General features: G+C 53.3%; 1 protein-coding gene across 7 annotated transcripts in view; it reads left to right on the top strand.

Annotated features, from left to right (window-relative positions):
• The window catches only part of GDPD5 (glycerophosphodiester phosphodiesterase domain containing 5), an 81,687-nt gene that overhangs the window by 11,620 nt on the left and 51,742 nt on the right, over positions 1 to 18,325 (top strand). The window lies entirely within an intron of this gene.

Below are 18,325 nucleotides of genomic sequence, written 5' to 3'. Positions count from 1 at the left end.
TTGAGTCCTTCCTTGGAGAGTATCTTTCCCTCGTGAAGTCTGCTTTAACCCCTCATGTTGTGGGGGGAGCCCGAGGCTCAGAGAGATAAGAAGACTGGCCTGGGCCCCACAGGCTCTCTGTGGGGAGTGGTGAGGGTGCCCAGAACTCCTGATTCTGCCCTGGCATCCCCCATGGCACCTGGGCCACTCTGTGTCCTCTAGGTCTTTGGTCGGGGGGAGCACGGGGGAGCCAGGTGGTCATGAGCAAGGCTGTTTCTGGTCTGGGGTGCGGGCTCTGGGAAAAAGTTGGCCAAGGAATGGAGGAGGCAGAGGGGTCAAGAGCCCAAGAGTCCTGAGCCGCGGCCTGTTCTGAACGCCCCTGTGAACTTCAGTGTTTGGTTTCACAGGGGAATCAAGATTTGTTTCTTGTTGGCTTGGGATACCTAATAGTTTACATTTTTTAAAGCACTTTGATATCCATGGTGTCACCGAATCCTCAGCAATCAGTGAGAGGCAGCCTGGGACTCCTCCGGGAGGGCCAGGGAAGGTGAGCTCTGGAATCTGACAAACAGGGGCTTAAATTCCAGCTCCCACCAACTCTCTGCCCTCGAGCAAGTGAGTGAGCAGCTGAGTCTCAGTTTGTTTATCTGTGAAAGGGACAATCATTCCCCGCAACAAATAGCAACAGCTGTCTGGCTGGCTGTGCCGGCCGGGGCAGGATAACGTCTGTAACCACTGGCCCAGCGCCTGGGGCAACATCACAGTTTTCATGGTATTTAGTATCTCCCCACTTTACAGACGAGAAGATGGAGGCTCAGGGAAGGAAGGTGACTTGCCTGAGGTCACGAGGTCATTTAGCTTGGTCCTCCAGACTTCCTTCCCGTCTGTGGCTTTTCCTCCAGCTCTTCCTTTTCTGTCTTCAAGTGACCTCACACCTCATTTTTCCAGTCTTCAGCGTGATGCTATCTGATGAGATCCTGAGTCCGCCCTCCCCCACCCACATACCTAACAGTGCTTGCCTGGCACGCAGTAGGCACTTTTAAGAGTTTGTCCCGCACACAAATAGGTTGGTAACTTGGTAGGAAAACGTAAGAAGTATTTTTCCAGGCAGCAAAGCTTGTGTCCCTAAAGTTTCCTTCTGCTCCCTTATCCCCTTTAAAAACAACCTTTTAATAGTTTGGGTTGGAAACCTTTGTGAAAAGGATAGATCACTTCCTTTCCCTGCACAATGCCGACCGACATGGTTAACCTCTCAGGGACGGGCCTGGGGCACAGACTGCGTTGCTGGGAGTGCCAAGCCCCGCTGACCCCTGCACCCAGCGGCGGGGGCTACTGCACCCGCTCCATGAGAGTGTCGGCCTTGGCAGGCTTCTGGTTCTTCTCACCCTGACCTTCATACTGCTGCCCACAGACCAGCCTCCAGCCATCCGGTACCTTTCTTCCCTCTTGCGCATGCGTGTGCGTGTGCATGTGTGTTTCCTTTCTGATTTACTATTTCTACCATCGGGGACTAAGAGATGCGACGATTGAATTTATTGCATTCGTTCATTCCTTTGTGTGTTCATACCTATTCAAATAGACCCATTCTGGGTCTTGCTAGGGAGTCATCCATCCGTCTATCCATCCACCCGCCCGCCTACCCTCCTTCCCTGATCAAGGACTTCTGCAGTGGCTTGTGATCAATTCAGACGTGACCACAGCCTCCAGGCAGTGTATGCGGGGCGAGAGCGATGTACCTCACACATGCCGGTACAGGACCTCCAGTTTATACCCTGCCTCTGTGTGCATCAGCACACTGAGTCTTTGCAACAGCTCTGAGAATAGCGTTCGCCCCGTTTTGTGCGTGATTAAAGCAGAGCTCAGCAAGATGAGGTCTCCTGCCCAGTGGCCAGCAGTGAGCACAGAATTGCAAGGGGAGCTCAGGTCTCCAGCTTGTCCCGTCCCCTGTTCCTTTTCCTCTGTGTTCCGTTTGTCAGCTGGATGATGTCCCTTTCATTTTCTGCTTCTGTCCCGAAAGATGGTTGGTGGTGGCTTAGGTCAGACCCATGCCTCTGTAAAAGGGCCGGTGCGAGGAAAAGTGCCCTTTAGTGCCCATACCTTGTCCTGCAGTAGATCAGCGCACACCCTCCAGGCCACACGTCCCCAACTGTGCTCTCAGGAGCCCTGCTTCCCTGTGATGGTGGGGGTCCTAGGACACATACGTGCACAAATTCGGGAAATGCTGGATCACTTCGGTTGAAATAGGACTTCTCAGGGCTTTCAACGTGTTGATGTCAATTAGGGATGCCAACAGGCAGTACAGTAGGCAGCCAGCCTTCCCCAGCCTGCAACTCCTTCGTCACAGAGCAGACTCTGGGACTCATCGCCTAGAGGGGACACTCGGGGAACCGCTTATCTACAAACCCTCGCTTTCCCACCTTGTACACGAGACCTCCAGCTAGAGTGGCTTCCTTGCCCGAGGCTGTTTGCATTTTGACAGAGGATCACAGAGCATGGTTTAGCCCCAGGAAGGAATCAGTAATAACGGTGGAGTTTCAGCGAGAGGAAGTGCAAGGTGGAGACCCTCTCATTCTTATTCTTTCATCCTCCACAAAACGTATCTCAGACATCTACCGCGCGCCGGGCGCAGAGCCAGCATCTGGAAATGCCAAGATGAGTCTGACTAAGAAGCTTCCATTTCATTTCCCTGTGCCCGCCAAGGGTTTTTAAAGAAAGCCAAATTCAAGCCCTAAAAGGAATAAGTAATTCTTGTTTTTCAGGGGTCTTTGTGGTGGGTGTGGGTTGACGCTCTCTTCATCTGGGCTTTAGTCCTGGGTCCTGAAGGGTGTGAGGGAGCCGCTTCCAAGAGCAGTTACCCTGGGCAGAGGGCGCAGAGGTCATCAAGGAGGGCAGGAGTGTGGGAAGGCCCAGAAGGGGGAAGGAAAGTGGGAGGAGTACTTCCCCTGGGACTGAGCTGGGGAGGGGGCAAGGGGGGGGCTGTGGGGGGATCTCCAGTGAGGCTCTTCAAAGAAGCACAGAGGTTATCCTGGGAGTTGTCAGGGTGGCAGGCTCTGGCCAGCTGAAGACAAGAGCCTGAGCAAAGGTAGAAAGGTGGCAACAAGTGGGTTACGTACGTCTTCAGGACACTGGAAGGAGCCAGGGTTGTGGGGGAAGAGGGAGGAAAGGGGGTTTGCTGGAGATGGGACTGAAGAAGCTGCCTGGGGGCAGATCAGGAGGGTCTGAACACCAGCTGAGGGAAGCATCTGGAAGGGCCAGACCACGTCACGTTCATCCCAGTGTCCCCTGCACCTGGCGGTGCCCCATTTGCAGACTGGCTGGACCCTTCCGCTGTGCGACCTTGAACAAGTCCTCCTCTCTGGACCTTGAATCGCTAATGTTCATGTCAGACAAAGTCACCTAACACTTCCCCTCCAGCTCTGAAGGACTCTCAGGAATTCTTGACGTGTGTGTAGGGCAAGGCCAGAGCGTTTCTCCCCGCCCCCTGAGGTCCACTGGGCTGCCCCAGTTGGGCACAGGCCAGAGGCTCCCTTGGTATAGGGCAGCCCATTGCTGGGGCGGGGGTCAGGCTAGCTCTGCTGGTAGAATTCGCTCCTCTCTCCCCCTTCAGCAGTTGGGCAGTGGGCTCAGGACAAAGTGCCTTGGTGCCCTCCCTGCTGGATCTTCTCAGTCCCGACTGTGCTCTGGGGGGAGGGGGAGTTGAGCCAGCCTGGGGTTGAGGGTTGTGCACATGAAGCAATTTGGTGCAGGGTAGGAAGTTCTCCTTCTTCCCTCTTTGGAAAAATGGCTAAGTTACTTAACCTCTGAGACTGTTTCCTCATCTATAAAATGGGAACAGTCATAATTCCCACTCTGGCCTTTTGTGAAGATTCCATGAGATAAAGTTTATGGAAATGCATAGTAAACTCACTTACCCCACTCAGGTATAAACCATTTTGTCAATAACATGTATTTGTCCTATTTCCATGATTCCCCCAGGGCCTCTGGCCCACTCATTTCTTTCCGGAAGCCCCCCCACCCCACCCCGTACCTGCTTCCTATTTACCATGCGGTTTCTCCTGCTGAGTACATTTTATCCAGGCCAAAGCGATAGGAGCCCATGAATTATGTACAAGCAGCACACGCAGGCCTGGGCTGTGTTTGCACTCCTGTGCTGGCGTGCATTCCAGCAGGAGGAGAGACAGCCCTGCCCTTCCTGTGTGCTGGGCCCTGGACCAGATACAGCCCCCTGTCCGGCTGCCTCGCAGAGGTCTAAAGAGTGTTGGGTCCTGGGCCCCGGGGAAGGGTGGGGAGCACATGTAAGGAAGTCCTTCTCCCCAGGTCACCTGTCCTCTTCAGGAGGTTGGGTCCCACAGGTCCTACAGGAGACTCTGGCCTGTGTCCCTGGGTAGGTGGGGGGGAGGGGAGTGGTTGGGGTCCATGGGCAGAATGACACAGTCACCCCTCCCTCCCTTCCACTTCCCAGAGGGTACCAGGAGGTGTCAGTCAAGGTGGCTCTGATCTCTGGTGTGGATGCTGCTTTATTTCTGGGGGCTAAGTGCCTGCTCTGGGGGACAGCTGCAGCTTGTCGCACAGAATGCTTGGTCAAAGCCACTCTGCCTGTGAGGAGGCACAGGGGGAGAGGAGTGGGCTGTGCCCAGCATCCCTTCCCTCAGTGTTCTGAGGGGTCTTCTCAATGCCCTAGTTCCTGAGAGGCTCCCAGATGGTGTCCTGGCTCAAGTAGGGCTGGGGTCTCCAGAGACAGCTGGACTCAGCCAGCACCCAGGGGTGTCACAGATGCTCCCTCCGCTTAGGTTGGCGTGGGGGCAGGGGAGCAGGAACAGGCAGGCAGAAGGATACAATGGAACAGGAACGTCAACTTAAGCAGTTTATTGAAAGAAGAGCCAGGAAACATAAGCATCAGTCGTCCCCCATCCTAAAAAGGCCTGACACGCCCCAGTTCCTGTCCAGCTCTATCCAGTGCCTCTGCAACCTTGGATATGTGACACAGGCTCAGCTGGAAAATGCTGATGACAAGGCCAGCCTCACAAGGCTATTGTAAGGTCAGATCAAAGCCCCCAGCAGGTGGGACATTCAGGAAGGTGCCGGGCACATAGTAGGCCACCAATTCACAGGGAGGATCTAATTATGGCCCAGAGCAAAGAAATCGGATTTTTAGATACTCAATGTGGTCTTTAAACTGGAGAGAGAACATTTCGTTAAAGATCCTTGGAAAGGTCAGCACAGCTTAGACATGTTCTTGAACCTATGATCCCAGCAGAGGCGCTTCTAAGTCGCCAGGTGTCGGAGAACTTCCTTCTGGGACCAGGCCAGCCTCTGCAGCCAGGCCACCCAGGGTGACTCAGTGTATTGCCAGTGGCACAGGGTGAGTCCCTAGTCTCCCTGTCCCCATGGAAGGAGGGGAATGGACACCTAACTCTCTGAGTGGTGAGATTCAGGTGAGAAATGATCGGTGAAACTCTACTGGGGAAAAAAGGCACAATGGACACATAGTGGGTGCTTGGGGGCTTTCTGCAGGAAGTTGGCCCCAGGTGCTGGCCAACGGCTTGGGCCAGAGAACCCAGCCTCCACTTCCTTCCTGGTGTCATGGCTGTGCTCTGCAGCCCCCCTCGGTCTCAGGCTCCAGCCGGGTCAGGGGCTGCTGGCCACCTCATAGTCACGACTGACCCCAGGCCGGCACCCCGGGGCTAGCCGCGCTGCCGGCAGCTGGCAAGGCACTAGGCCCCTGCTCAGCTAAGAATAGAAGGCTTTGTGTGAATTAAGCAGCAGCGGATCATCTCAGTCCTCCTAGCCCGGCCCACAGGGCTTTATTAAGCAGGATCTGGGGCCATTGTGGGTCCTCCCGGGTGGAGGAGGGAGAGGATGGGTGAAGGGTGCTTGGGCTGCCACAGGCTTCCCCAGGACTTCTCTCATGTTTCCACGTGAGGATGATTTGATTTTTTTCCATAAGTAAGACTCACTGCTCCTCCCTTCTCGTCCCTGGGGCTGGCTGGGGAGCATTACCCAGGGTTCCTGGGGGAAAATCTCTCTGAGATGTGTTCAAACAAACACGCTGGCCTCCGAGAAGAACAAACGGATCCATGAAAATGGCTTTGTCTTCAAGGAGAGCTGATGACTGCAGTCATTTATTGAGTGCCTACTGTATGCCAGAACCCGGGCTCCGCACTGGGGCCCTCGGCTCATCTAACCCTCACAGGGGCGCTGCAGGGAGCTGTCCTCATGCCCACCATGTGCACGAGGACACCAAGACCCAGCTAGTACTTGGCAGAGCTGAGATCAGAACCAAGGTGTGTCCTACCTCATTCCTTCTGGGGGCCAAAGATTGTGAGTTGGGGGAGAGGTGAGAGTCCCAGTTCCTGGAAAGAGCCCTGGGCAGGGAGGACTTCATCTCGGAGCAATGACTTGTGCTTTACTTTACGTTACTCCAGGACTGGATGCGGAGGACAACAGAGTAGATGCAGGCACCTGTTTGCTGAGTTGGAATGAAACCAAATCCCGTGCATCTCAGGCTCCCCTTCTGGGAAGTGGACAGAAGGTGCTTGGGGCAGGGTCATGAGGCCATAGCTCCATATTCCTGGGGTTTTGAACAGTGAGTGTCCTGGTCCCCGCTTCTCTGCAGGGCCCTGGCGCCTCCCAGCTCCCTCACCCCTTAGAGATGACTCCCAGTGTGAAAATGGGAAGGAGACTTAGGTCAGGCTCTGGTTGTACAGGTGAGAAGGCTGAGTCCCAGGAGAATAGAGGCTGGGCTGAGGTCATGAAGCAAATGGGGTGGGAGCACATAGTGGTGTTTAAGAAATCCCTTCTTTCTTCCAGTGCTTGCTTCCCTTGGGCTGAAGGGCTGGAGTGGAACGGGGGATAGAGTCAGCCTGATCCTAGGAGGGAGGGAAGGAGAGAGGGAGGCAGTGGCCAAAGCTGCAAGCCTATAATCCCCCAGTCCCATCTGTGCTTGCCCAAACCTTGCCTAACTCAAAGCCCCCTCTTCTGTGGAGCCTGCCTGGACTCCCTTCCCTAACTGCCCTTATAACCTCCTTCTCTACCCTGAGAATGGGAATTTTAAAAAATATATAACATATAACTTAAATATATAACATATAACTTAAAATTTACCATCTTAATAATTTTTTCTACTGATTTTATTTATTTTTCAGAGAGAGAGAGCAAGCACAAACAGGGGAATGGCAGGCAGAGGGAGAAGCAGACTCCCTGCTGAGCAAGGAGCCCGATGTGGGACTCGATCCCAGGACCCTGGGATCATGACCTGAGCTGAAGGCAGAGGCTTAACTGACTGAGCCACCCAGGTGTCCCCCAACTTAGTAATTTTTAAGTGTACAGTTCAGTAGTGTTAGCTTTATTCACATTATTGCACAACACATCTCCAGAACTTTTTGGCTGATAAAACTGAAATACCCAGGGCACCCAGCTGGCTCAGTCATTAAGCATCTGCCTTCAGCTCAGATCATGATCCCAGGGTCCTGGGATCTAGCCCCGCATCAGGTTCCCTGCTCAGTGGGGAGTCTGCTTCTCCCTCTCCTTCTGTCGCTCACCCTGCTCATGCTCTCTCTCTCTCAAATAAATAAATAAAATCCTTTTTAAAAAAAAAACAACAACCCTGGAATACCCACTAAACTACAACACCCCATTTCCCCACCCCCCAGTCCCTGGTAACCCCCATTCCATTATGAATCTGACTATTCTAGGTGCTTCATATCTGTGGAATCCTGCTGTATTCATCTTTTTGTGACTGGTTTATTTCACTTGGTATAATGTCCTCATGATCTGTCCACGTTATAGTGTGTGACAAGAGTTCCTTCCTTTTTCATGGCTGAATAATATTTTGCCATAGGTGCGTATCACATGTTTATCTGTTTGTCTGTTCCTGGACACTTGGATTGTGGTGAAGAGTGGGAGTTTTGAAGGTGAATGGGCCTGGTTCGAACCCTGGCTGCCGGCATCGTTTGAGCTGTGAGTCTCAGTCCTTCGTCACTCACTGCTGAGCCTGGTGGGGTTGCAAGGATTAGAAATCGTGCACGTAAAAATGTCTGGCAAGGGGCGCCTGGGTGGCTCAGTGGGTTAAAGCCTCTGCGTTCGGCTCAGGTCATGATCTCAGGGTCCTGGGATCGAGCCCCGCATCGGGCTCTCTGCTCAGCGGGGAGCCTGCTTCCTCCTCTCTGCCTGCCTCTCTCTGCCTGCTTGTGATCTCTCTCTCTGTCAAATGGATAAATAAAATCTTAAAAAAAAAAAAATGTCTGGCAAAGCAGGTTCCCAGTTGGGGTGGTATTCATCCTCATTATGCACTTTCCATCTCTGGGTGGGTCTCTTTTGGGATTTTTGGGACCCACATACCCAAGCTCACCTTAACCCTCCTCCACGAGACCTCAGCATTTGGTGAAAAAGCAGCTGGAGAGCTCCCAGGCCCAGAGAGGGGCAGAGACTCACTCAAGTTCACACAGTGGGTCAGTGGCCATGCCAGGATTACACTGAGGTCTCCAGCCTTCCCACTCAGGGAACTTCCTGCTGTGGTCACCAGGCTCCAGGAGCCTTGTCCTTGGGTGGGCCTGGCTCTCCAGGGGCCCATGTATAATCCTGCAGCATGCAGGGCTGGGGAAGGTCGGGAGCAGGGAGACAAGCATCTCATCCTCTGTGTGGGGCCAGAGGCAGGTGGCATCTGCCAGGCTCTCTGATGGCCGCCTTCTCCAGGGCTGCAGACGGCAGTGCCACCCCAGTGATGAGGGGCTCGTGTCTGACTCCTGCGCATGGCTCAGGCTTGCCTGGGGCCCTGCCTTGCACCTGGGAGCTCACGCTCTGCTTTCACTCACCTGTTCATTTGCTTACTCCTTCACTCGGTCATTTATTCAGCAGCCGCTCCCTGAGGCCTGCGGGGGGGGCCGGGTACCAAGCAGACCTTGAAGGCAGTTAGTACGGCATAGCAGTGAATATCGTGCTTTCTGGGGCTGAACTGCCTGGGTTCAAATCCGGACCCTGACCATTACCAGCTCTGTGACCTTTGCCAAACTGCTTAGCCTCTCTGTGCCTCAAGTTCTAATTCCCTAAAGCAGGGATAGTGATGTTCCAGTTACTATTATTATAAATCAAAACCACCTCAAAGTTTTGTGACTTTATAAAAGAACAACCGTTTTTGTTATCTCAGTGTGTATAGGTCAGGAATCTTAAGGTGGGCTCAGCTGAGGGTTTCTGGCACCAATATAGTCAGACGGCAACTAGGGCAGCGAGGAGCCGGGGCAGCTGGTGGTTAGCTCAGTCTCTCTCGTCGCAGGGCTCTGTTCCTGGCTGTGGGCTCATGTGGGCTTCCCCACGGAATAGCAGCCTCGGAGTGGTCAGGTGGTCCCCACGGCGGCCCCGCGCTCCAGCAGGAGTATCCCGGTGAGTGTGGCAGAAGCTGCATCACATTTGATGAGCTGGCCTGGGGAGCCTCCTGGTGTCTCTTCAGCCATTAGTCCAAACTCCCCGCCCAGATTCAGGTGGGGGTAGCATAGACTCTACCTTTCCCTGGGAACATTGTAGAAAGAGCATGTGGGATGAGAGATACTGCTGCACATGTCTCTGAAAATACAGTCTGCGACGGTTGTGAGAGTTAGGTCGGTCAAAACATGGGAGCCATCTAGAACAGTGACTAGGCATTGTAAATAAGTGATAGCTATATATAATCAAGGGTGATTTTAACCATATGCAATTTACTCATGGAGTGCTGACTTTAAGACCTGATGCCCAATATAGAAGCCAGTTCACTGAACTGCAGCATTTCCCAGTTGGGTATTGAGGGATCTATAGGAGTTTGATGCACAGAGGGAGATAGCTGTGTAAACGTATGGAGTGTGATGTTCCTGGGGCAGGGACTTAGCTCCAGGTGGCTGGGGCTCCCCTAAAATGAGATGGGGGTGCTGGGAAGGTGAGAAAAGTTTGCATGTAGGGCTTCTCCCAAGGGGTTCTTGGCTGTTTCTCGGGCAGAGATATGAAAGGCTGGAGAAGAGGCCTGGCTAATGAGGGAGCCACTTCTGAGCTGTAGTCAGCAGGATTTGGGAAGGTGCTGGGCTTAGGGGGTACAGGGAGAGGACAGGGATGTTGGGGCGCATGCCCAGGGCATTTGCATCCATTTTACATGTGATATGCATACCCACCCTCACCTGCCTTTTTCTCCCCTTCTGGTATATTGGATACTTTGCAATTTTCCTCTGCTGCAAGGGGAGATGGAAGGGTGGGAGGGTGCCTGCCTTGGCAGAGGGGTCTGGGAGAACCTAGAAGCTAACCCTAAGGAAGCCGCAGGACCAGAGAACACCCAGTGGCCTCAGCCCTGCTCTTCTCCTGGCCTCCCCTTCCAGCACCCCTTCCTACTCTGCAGCCTTGCAGGGTCTGAGTGGAACAGATCCTGAGGGTTGTGGTGTCCTCCTCCCGCTCACCTCATGGATGGGGAAACTGAGGCCTGGGCACTTGTTCCACATCCCACCGCAAGTTAGTAAAGGAGCCAGCCCGGATGTTCCATGTGGCTCCTGCACTCAGGGTGCTTCTGATTCTGTTCAGCAGGAATAAGAGCTCTGTAGGCCTGGGTTCCTCCCTGCGAGCCCCTCCAACCTCTGCTCTGCTCCTGAAGCCTCCTCCCAGCCATTCTCCATGGCCCTGCCGGGTGCTCCGTCCTGAGGGTGAGGTGGCTGGGCACAGGATTTCAGTGAAAGAGAAGAAGGGCTTAGCAGTCATGTGGCCCTGGGAAAGTCACCTGTCTCTCACCTGTAAAGGAGCAACCCCCAGCAGCCCTCCAGACCCTTCTGTCCTGACGATCAGGTGGACTTGCCAAGGCTGGCTTCTTCGTCTGATGTTGGTGCTGCCTCTGGGGAAGGCAACAGCCAAGGATTACTCGGCGGGGCATGTGGGCCGCCATGGGGAGGCAAGAGCCAGCCCTGAGCCCCAGCCAAGCCAACCTTGACTCTTGGCACCCATGGTCCCCATGAGGGCAGAAGCCCAAGTCCATGCTGCTTCCAGGATGCTGCGTCTGTGGGCCTGTCTACACCTCCACGAGCCTGTGTTTGTGCGCGTGCGTCCGTGTGTATTTGACCGGGCTGCCTGTGAGCGTGTACTCTGTATTTGTGTGTGCCTGCCTCTATGTGTTTGTGCGTGTGCTCGCACGTGGATGAGAGGGGCCCCTTGCTTTCCTGCAGGCCCCGGGGAGTCTCGCCTTAACACTGCAGACAGGTTAGACGGTGTCTACATGGGACTGTTAGAGCTCCTGGTTTTAAGCCCCGGCGCGGGGGGAGGGGTGGAGCAGAGACAACCTTTACCCTTGGAGGTGTTTGGGTAGAGGGGTGATCCAGAGCTCACCGATGGGGCAAATTCAGCAGAAAGATGAGTTCCCCAGGTCTGGGGACTCTCTCCCAGGGGCTCTTGTGTGTAGAACTTGGGCGGGATGCTAGGACCCACAGCCAGATCAGGCACTGCCTCTGCCCTTCCAGAGCCATTCGGGGGCATCAGGACGCAGCTGGACACAGCGTGGCTGCTGAAGCGGGCTGTGTAGGGCTCACGAAAACAGAAAGAGGCATGCCCGATCTACCAGGAAAGTCAAGGAAGGCTTCCTGCAGGAGGAGTTTGAACTGAGACTTGAGGGCTTTTTGGTGGGAGCTGAGGGGAAAAGGTTGGGGGAACAGGTCTCAGGTAGGCCTAGGGGCTTGAGGAAGGTGGGTGGGAAGGGTGATTCTCATCTGCCAGGCCTGGAAGACTGGAGAATGGAGGTTTCTTGAGATAGGGACAGGGGTGGAGGGTGCTTAGGGGAATGTGATGGGTTCCTATTGGGCCACCACGGGTATGAGGTTCCCAGGCCAGGATGACCAGAGGTCACTGAATACTCGGGCTTTGAGCTTGGTCCAGACAGAGATGGAACTGCTGGATGATCTTGCACAAGGAAGAGGTGAAGGGCAAGGGAGAACAAAGGGCTTGGGAAGAAATGCTGCATGAGGCCTGGGCAGAGGGAGGGGCCTGGAGAAAAGGAGGGAAGCCAGAGCAAGTGATGTCCTGTATGCCAGGAATGAAGGATGTTTCCAGAAGGAGGGTGAAGCCCACGGTGTCAGGGAGGACTGAGAGCTGCCCAGTGGGCTCACTCGTGTGAAGGTCACGGTTGAACCTGGCAGGAACAGAGGGCTGTGGGTTTAGCAGCAGGTGGGAGGGAGGAAGAGGGGACATGAGTGTAGACAACTCTTTCAGAGGTTTGGATGAGAGGGAAGGAAGGCAACAGAGTGCAGGCTGGACAGGGGTGGAGGGGAACCAACTGGGTGAGACTCATGCCTGTTCATTGCCGCCTCGAAGGAGCCACCCCAGTGGAGGTTGGAGGGAGGAGTGGGTGAGACCGGCTAGGAGCACCTTCTTTAGTCCTCTGCAGGGGCCAGGGGATTTTCCTGGAGGAATGGTTGTATGGAGCTGGGGAGAAGGAGGTGGCAGCCCTCAGTCCTGCCCTGAGCTCTGCCAGGCTCCAGGACCTCCATTCACGTTGGTGGTGGGAGGATCGGGGAACCCTTTCCTGCGGAGACTTTTGGCGTCCTAGGAAGCAGGAACCCCACAAACCGAGCATCCTCATAAAGCAGGTTCCAAGTCAGCAATGACGCTCAGGGCGGGGCGGAGTTGCGAGCCCATGTTTTTCTGTCTCAGGGCTCTAGGGTGACTTCGGAGCTGCTGCAAACAAGAAAAGCCTGGGGAGGTCAGGGCAGGGATCCTCAGGCTTCCAAGGAGGACACACCCGGCTCCCTGGGGGAGCCGGGGCAGGGTTGGCCTGCAGGGAACTGGAGCAGGTGTTCACAGCCCGATTCCCCCTCCTCGTCCTCCACCTCGTACACCACCTTGGGGCTGGCTCCTTCCAGGGGCAATCAACAGACGAGTCTCACCCAGTTTGTCCTCCTCCACCCCTTTCCAGAGAGCACTCCCTTTCTTCCCAGTGACCGGGAAGTTCTTCCTCTGGGTCTAGCCGAAGTCCGTCCTGCTGCGTGTTCCCTTCTGGTGAACTTGTTCAACCCTGTTCCGTGGAGCCAAGCTGATCAGCCGGCCTCTTTGAGTGGCGGCCAGTGTTTTTACAACTTGTTTTCATAAAGTTGGTTTGAAGTCTCCCTGCATTCCCAGAATGTCAGACCCGCCCTGATTCACAAGGATTGACCAAAACGGGATCTGAGCCAACCAGAAGAATCTGAGGACTTAGTCATTCTCCTTGGATCATCTACAGATCCTCCTGCTTTCCTTCTAATAAAAAAAATGAAAATTAGCTCAGATGGCCAGGAGGGGACAGCGTTGAGGGCTGTAAGCAGATCAGACCATGCTGGCTGGTAGAGGGCTCAGGGCTCAGCCTTTGCCCACCTCAAGTCCATTTTGCTGCTTGCCATATGAAGAAGCTTTAACTTTAACTACTAAGTCTGAGCCTCAGTTTCCTTGTCTCTGAAATGGGAAAATTAACGGTACCGATCACCTAGCTGTCTTGGGTTGGGTGATCTAGAAGCAGACCGTGAGGCAAGGATTCAGGTGAGAGTGATTTATTAAGAAGTTTTCCCAGAAAAGAAGCTGCTAAGGGCATAGGGAAAGTAGAACCAGAAAGAGGAGGAAAAGCAAGAGTGGAAGGGTGCTTGGCTCAGTCTGCACGGGAGCTCTGGGGACAGGGGACCAGCGCTGACTGCCAGAGCAAGGACGCTGGAGAACTCAGACCTTTACCCAGGTGGTCGTGGTAAAGGGGGCCCCAGGGAATGACCATGACTGCAAACGAAGGGATTCCGGCAGGTTCTGGGTGGTCTGCCCACACACTTCCATACATGTTGGCCGCTAGGAGGGATCGTGCAAGCTGGTATGCCCCTGAACGGTAAAGGGATCCAGGGAACGTGGGTGGAGCACGACAGATGTCTCTCCTGAGAATTCATCTGTGGATTATATTCCAATAGAGCGTATATGGAGCTGATCACCTGGAGTCTGGCCCAGAGGAAGTTCCAATAAGTGACAGCTCCTCTTGCCTGTAAGAAAGGGGCCGTGGAAGAGGTACCGCACGACAGCATGGGCCACACAAACACCGGGCCTTCTGAGAGCTTCCTTGGGCTTCCACTGTTCCCTCAGGCCCACATGCTCTCTCTCCACTTCCAGAAGCAGAATCCCACAGAGCTCCCTAGCTGGGAGACCCGGCTCCAGCCTCCAGCCCTGTCTAACTTGGAACCTGAACTAAATTCACCATGATGGGTACGGACTGAGCTGGGTAGCCGAGTGCTCCGTCACTGCTGTTAATCACTAGCATGACTGACAGCCGTCTGTGGGATTCGTCCTCTGTGCTCAGATTGGCAGGGTCTTATTCTCACCAGGCTTAACGACTAGGGCACTGCAAGACCTATCCTGAGGCCTGGGCTCCTCCTTGCCTGCTTGCCACCCCAACCTCCCTGCCACCCCCCGAAGAGCAGGGGGTAGACAGGCAGGCCCTGTGCAAAGTGTGCAGGGCCCAGGGCAGAAATCCAAATAGAGGCCCATAGATCTCTGTTGGGTATTTGAAGGTTATAAAACAAGCCCAGACAATTAATTTGATTTTCTCACCTTGACAATTATATCTTCATGATAGAAATTAAAATATACATGTAAAGTGATGATTTTATATAACTGAAATTGACAAAATAGCAAAGAAGACCGAACGTAATTACAAGTACACATCTGGGTGTTTCGTTGGTAGGCCAGTGATGTTTCGATGAGAGGTAAGACATTACTCCTTATTCATTTCATAAAATATATTTGTTCATTTAGCAAGATTGCCACAGTTATAGTGTTATAATCAAGATTTGCACATCATTTGAAAATTAGGTACTGAGAGTAACAGTCTGAAGGATCAAAACAAAATGTAGTTATATTTAAGGTGCATGGAATTTGAGTATATTTCCATCAAAAATGTAAATTAAATGCAAAGAAAGGAGATCTTGTCTCTTCAAAAATAAGTTTTATGCCTTGAAATTATGTATGGAAATCAAAACTATACACATTATAATCAATGAATATCATATTTTAAAATAAAATCATTTGAATAGAGATGAAATATTCAACTTTCTGAACATTTATAGAATTGAAACCATTCAGTCCCAGCCTTTCGTGTCAATGTAAAGAATTTGTGTCCCATTTCATTCACATTAATCAGAGTGATGTGAATTCTAAGATACCGTAGCATGTTCTTCAGCCACTCTGTGCATTTATTGTGGGCACCACCCTCTTAGAACCACGAAGTGGAACAGGGGGAAAAGCCAAAAATAAATAAATAATAAAGCTGCTCGGCGTTCCTGGGAAACAGATACTCTGTTATGCAAGAAGCCATTGCTCGTTGCAGTCTGAGAGAAAGGATTAAACAAGTTGAATTTGCCCCTAAACCTTCCTGCCTCTTGGTCCCCTCCCATTCCCCCCCGACCAGGCTACCACCACATAGTGTCCTTCTCCCCGATCGGTAACAGAGTGACCCACAGTTATTCATCTGGACAGAATCACCTTTTGTTCTTCATGCCCAAGGAATGGAGAAGGGGTTTAGGGGGGCCTGAGTGGCGTGAGGGGAGCAGATTACGCCTGCGCGTCCCACAGATATCCCATGGCTCCCCTATGTTCTCTACCATGTTCATTTGTGAGCTTGTTTCTGTGATGTGTGGGCTCTGGGCAGTGGCCTTTCTTCCCTGTCCCTCAGGGTGATTCAGGGAGTGGGAGGAGATTTCATCGGTGAGATCTCTATCGTACAGCTAAGAGCAGATAAATGATGGAGCTTGTCCTTTGGCCGGCGTTTTAATCTATGTGTCCGTATTACTCATGCCTTTCATTCATATATGCCTTTTCTCATTTATTTAAAACCCATACTCGCTTCCTCCAACCCTTCATTTCATTGTGGAATGCCAGGCCACAGGCAGTCTTGTTTTTTTGTTTTCTTTAAAATATTTTATTTATTTGTCGGAGAGAGGGAGAGCGCATGCACGCATAAGCAGGCTTCCTACAGGGAGTCTGATGAGGGATTCGATCCCAGGACCCTGGGATCATGACCTGACCTGAAGGCAGATGTTTAACCGACTGAGCCACCCAGGTGTCCCTTTAGGCAGTCTTGTAATGCCGCCCCACATCCTGCAGATGAAGGAATAAAGGCTCAGAGAAGGGCACTGATGTACCTAAGATCACATAGCAAAAAAGCCCCTGGCCACGTTTCACAGTCCAGGGGATGGACGTCATGTTTGAGTTTCAAGTAAAGTCCAAATAGGTGTTACTGTATCCCAGGCATCTTGGTCAGGCTCTGCTCCCCCAGCCACCTGCTGCTCAGGGCCCTGGGGGATCCTGAAGGGGTTTTCAGCTTAAAGAGCCACTTCCTGTTTGGGGCCAAGCACTTCCTTGAAGTGGCTCACAGGCTCCCACTGGCCCTGTGCTGGGAAACCAAGGTGGGGGTGGAACCGGGCCCAAGGCATGTCCCCTTCTTTCTGCCTGCCACCCCATCAGGGGGACCCCGAGACCACACAGTGCCAGAGACTGGAGGTAGGAGGAGATGGAGATGGAAGGAGGCCACCAGACTGTTCACACCCAGCCTGCTGGGCAGGGCTCTGAGAGTGCAGGGAAACCCAGGCCATGGCAGGCAGGCGGGCAGCCTCCACATCCAGCCTTTCCCACATCTGGCTTCCAGGCTAGCTACCGGCCATGTGTGGGCTGACAGCAGAGGCTGGGACCCCTCAAAGAGAATCTGTGTCACTTTCTCTTAAGTGCAGAAGGATGGATGATGAGGTGGAAAGAGCAGGAGGCTGGGAGTCATCAACCTGGATTTGTGACACCAACTTTCTCATGAATTTGCTCCCCACCCTTCTCTGGGCCTCAGTCTCCACGTGTGGAGGAAGAATTGCTGGCTGTGGCGTTCTGTGACAGCTCGGTGTCTCAGGGTGTGTGTGAAGAGATTTGGGGTTGAATTCTGGCTCTGCCACCTTGCTGGCTGTGCCCACCTCTCAGAGTCTCCATTTTTAAATTTGAAAGAAGAATCAGTTTAAGCATTTTACATAATGTAATCTTCACATCAACCCCATGAGTCAGGTTTAATACTGTTGTCATTGTTGCTATTTTATAATAAGGAGATGGAGGCACAGAGAGGTTAGGTAACTTGCCCAAGGTGACACAGTAAGAGTCAAGATTCTAACTTGGACAGTTTGACCCCAGTGCGCATGCATTAACAACTGTGTTCTTGGGGGGTGCCTGGGTGGCTCAGTTGTTAAGCATCTGCCTTTAGCTCGGGTTTTGATCCCAGAGTCCTGGGATCAAGCCCTGCTTCAGGCTCCCTGCTCAGCAGGAAGCCTACTTCTCCCTCTTCCACTCCCCTTGTTTATGTTCCCTCTCTTGCTGTCTCTCTCTATATATCAAATAAATAAATAAAATCTTTAAAAAAATGTGGAGAATCTCAGGTCCTGGTCTAGACCTCCTAGAAAACACTGTGTCAGACTGTGTTTTAACAAGGTCTCCAGGTGATTTGTTTGCACACTGAAGTTTGAGAAGCCCTGCTCTATTTATAGTCCATCTGTCACTTAGGGTCCTAATGGAAGACACAAGAAATAAGAAAGCTTCGTAGAGGTAGCACTGGGAGAAAGCTGGGGACTGCAGGTAGAAGGAGACAGGGTTCGGGTGCCCTGGGGGTCTGTGTCTCAGGAGCTCAATGTCACTTCTAAGCTCCATCCCCCTCTGGTCTGAGGCTGAGCCTTGGCCGTGTGTTTCTTGCCAGCGTGTGACTCCAGGGCCCGATCGCATCAGAGAGTTCTCATGTTGGCATGGGCTTGGGCAGTGGGCCTGAGCCACCCTGCTGTGGGTCTGCACAGCAGCAGGAGGCCAAGGTCCCAGGCCTAGCTCTGCCTCTGACTCTCTGAGAGGCCCAGGGAGGCTTCCAGCCACACCAGCCCTTGTGGGTGATGTGGCCGCATCCTTGCAAGCCTGCAGCACTGTCCCAGGGCTACCTCCCTTCTCCTTTCCTCACCACGGCCTATTGGTACCGTCTCTCCTCCCAGTTCCTGGACAGGAGGCCTGCCCTGCTGGCTGTAGGAGCTGGGGATGGGGGAGGCAGCGCATGAGTCAGAAGTTAGCCATATAATTGCGGTGCCCCGGATCCGGCCTCCAACCCCCTGGCCCTCCCTCGGTAGCTGGGTTAGAAGAGCGGCTGGTTTGGTGGCTACCTCCAGAGAAGCAGGTCTCTGGGCTGCACGAAAAGACCTCAGCCCCCTCACCCCAGGAGCCACAAGCAGCCCCAGTCTTTCTTCAGGGCAGCTGAGACTTGGATTGTGTTTCTGTGGGTTCCGGAGGGGGCGGGAGTGGTTTGGGGTACTGGTTGCCCTGGGTTTGGGGTTAGGGCTGTTTTGTGGGC

This window comes from Meles meles, chromosome 8 (genome assembly GCF_922984935.1).
Source record: "Meles meles chromosome 8, mMelMel3.1 paternal haplotype, whole genome shotgun sequence".
NCBI classification, from domain to species: Eukaryota; Metazoa; Chordata; class Mammalia; order Carnivora; family Mustelidae; genus Meles; species Meles meles.
Note: the sequence above shows the minus strand (reverse complement) of the source record. Positions and strands in the feature narration are given on the sequence as shown.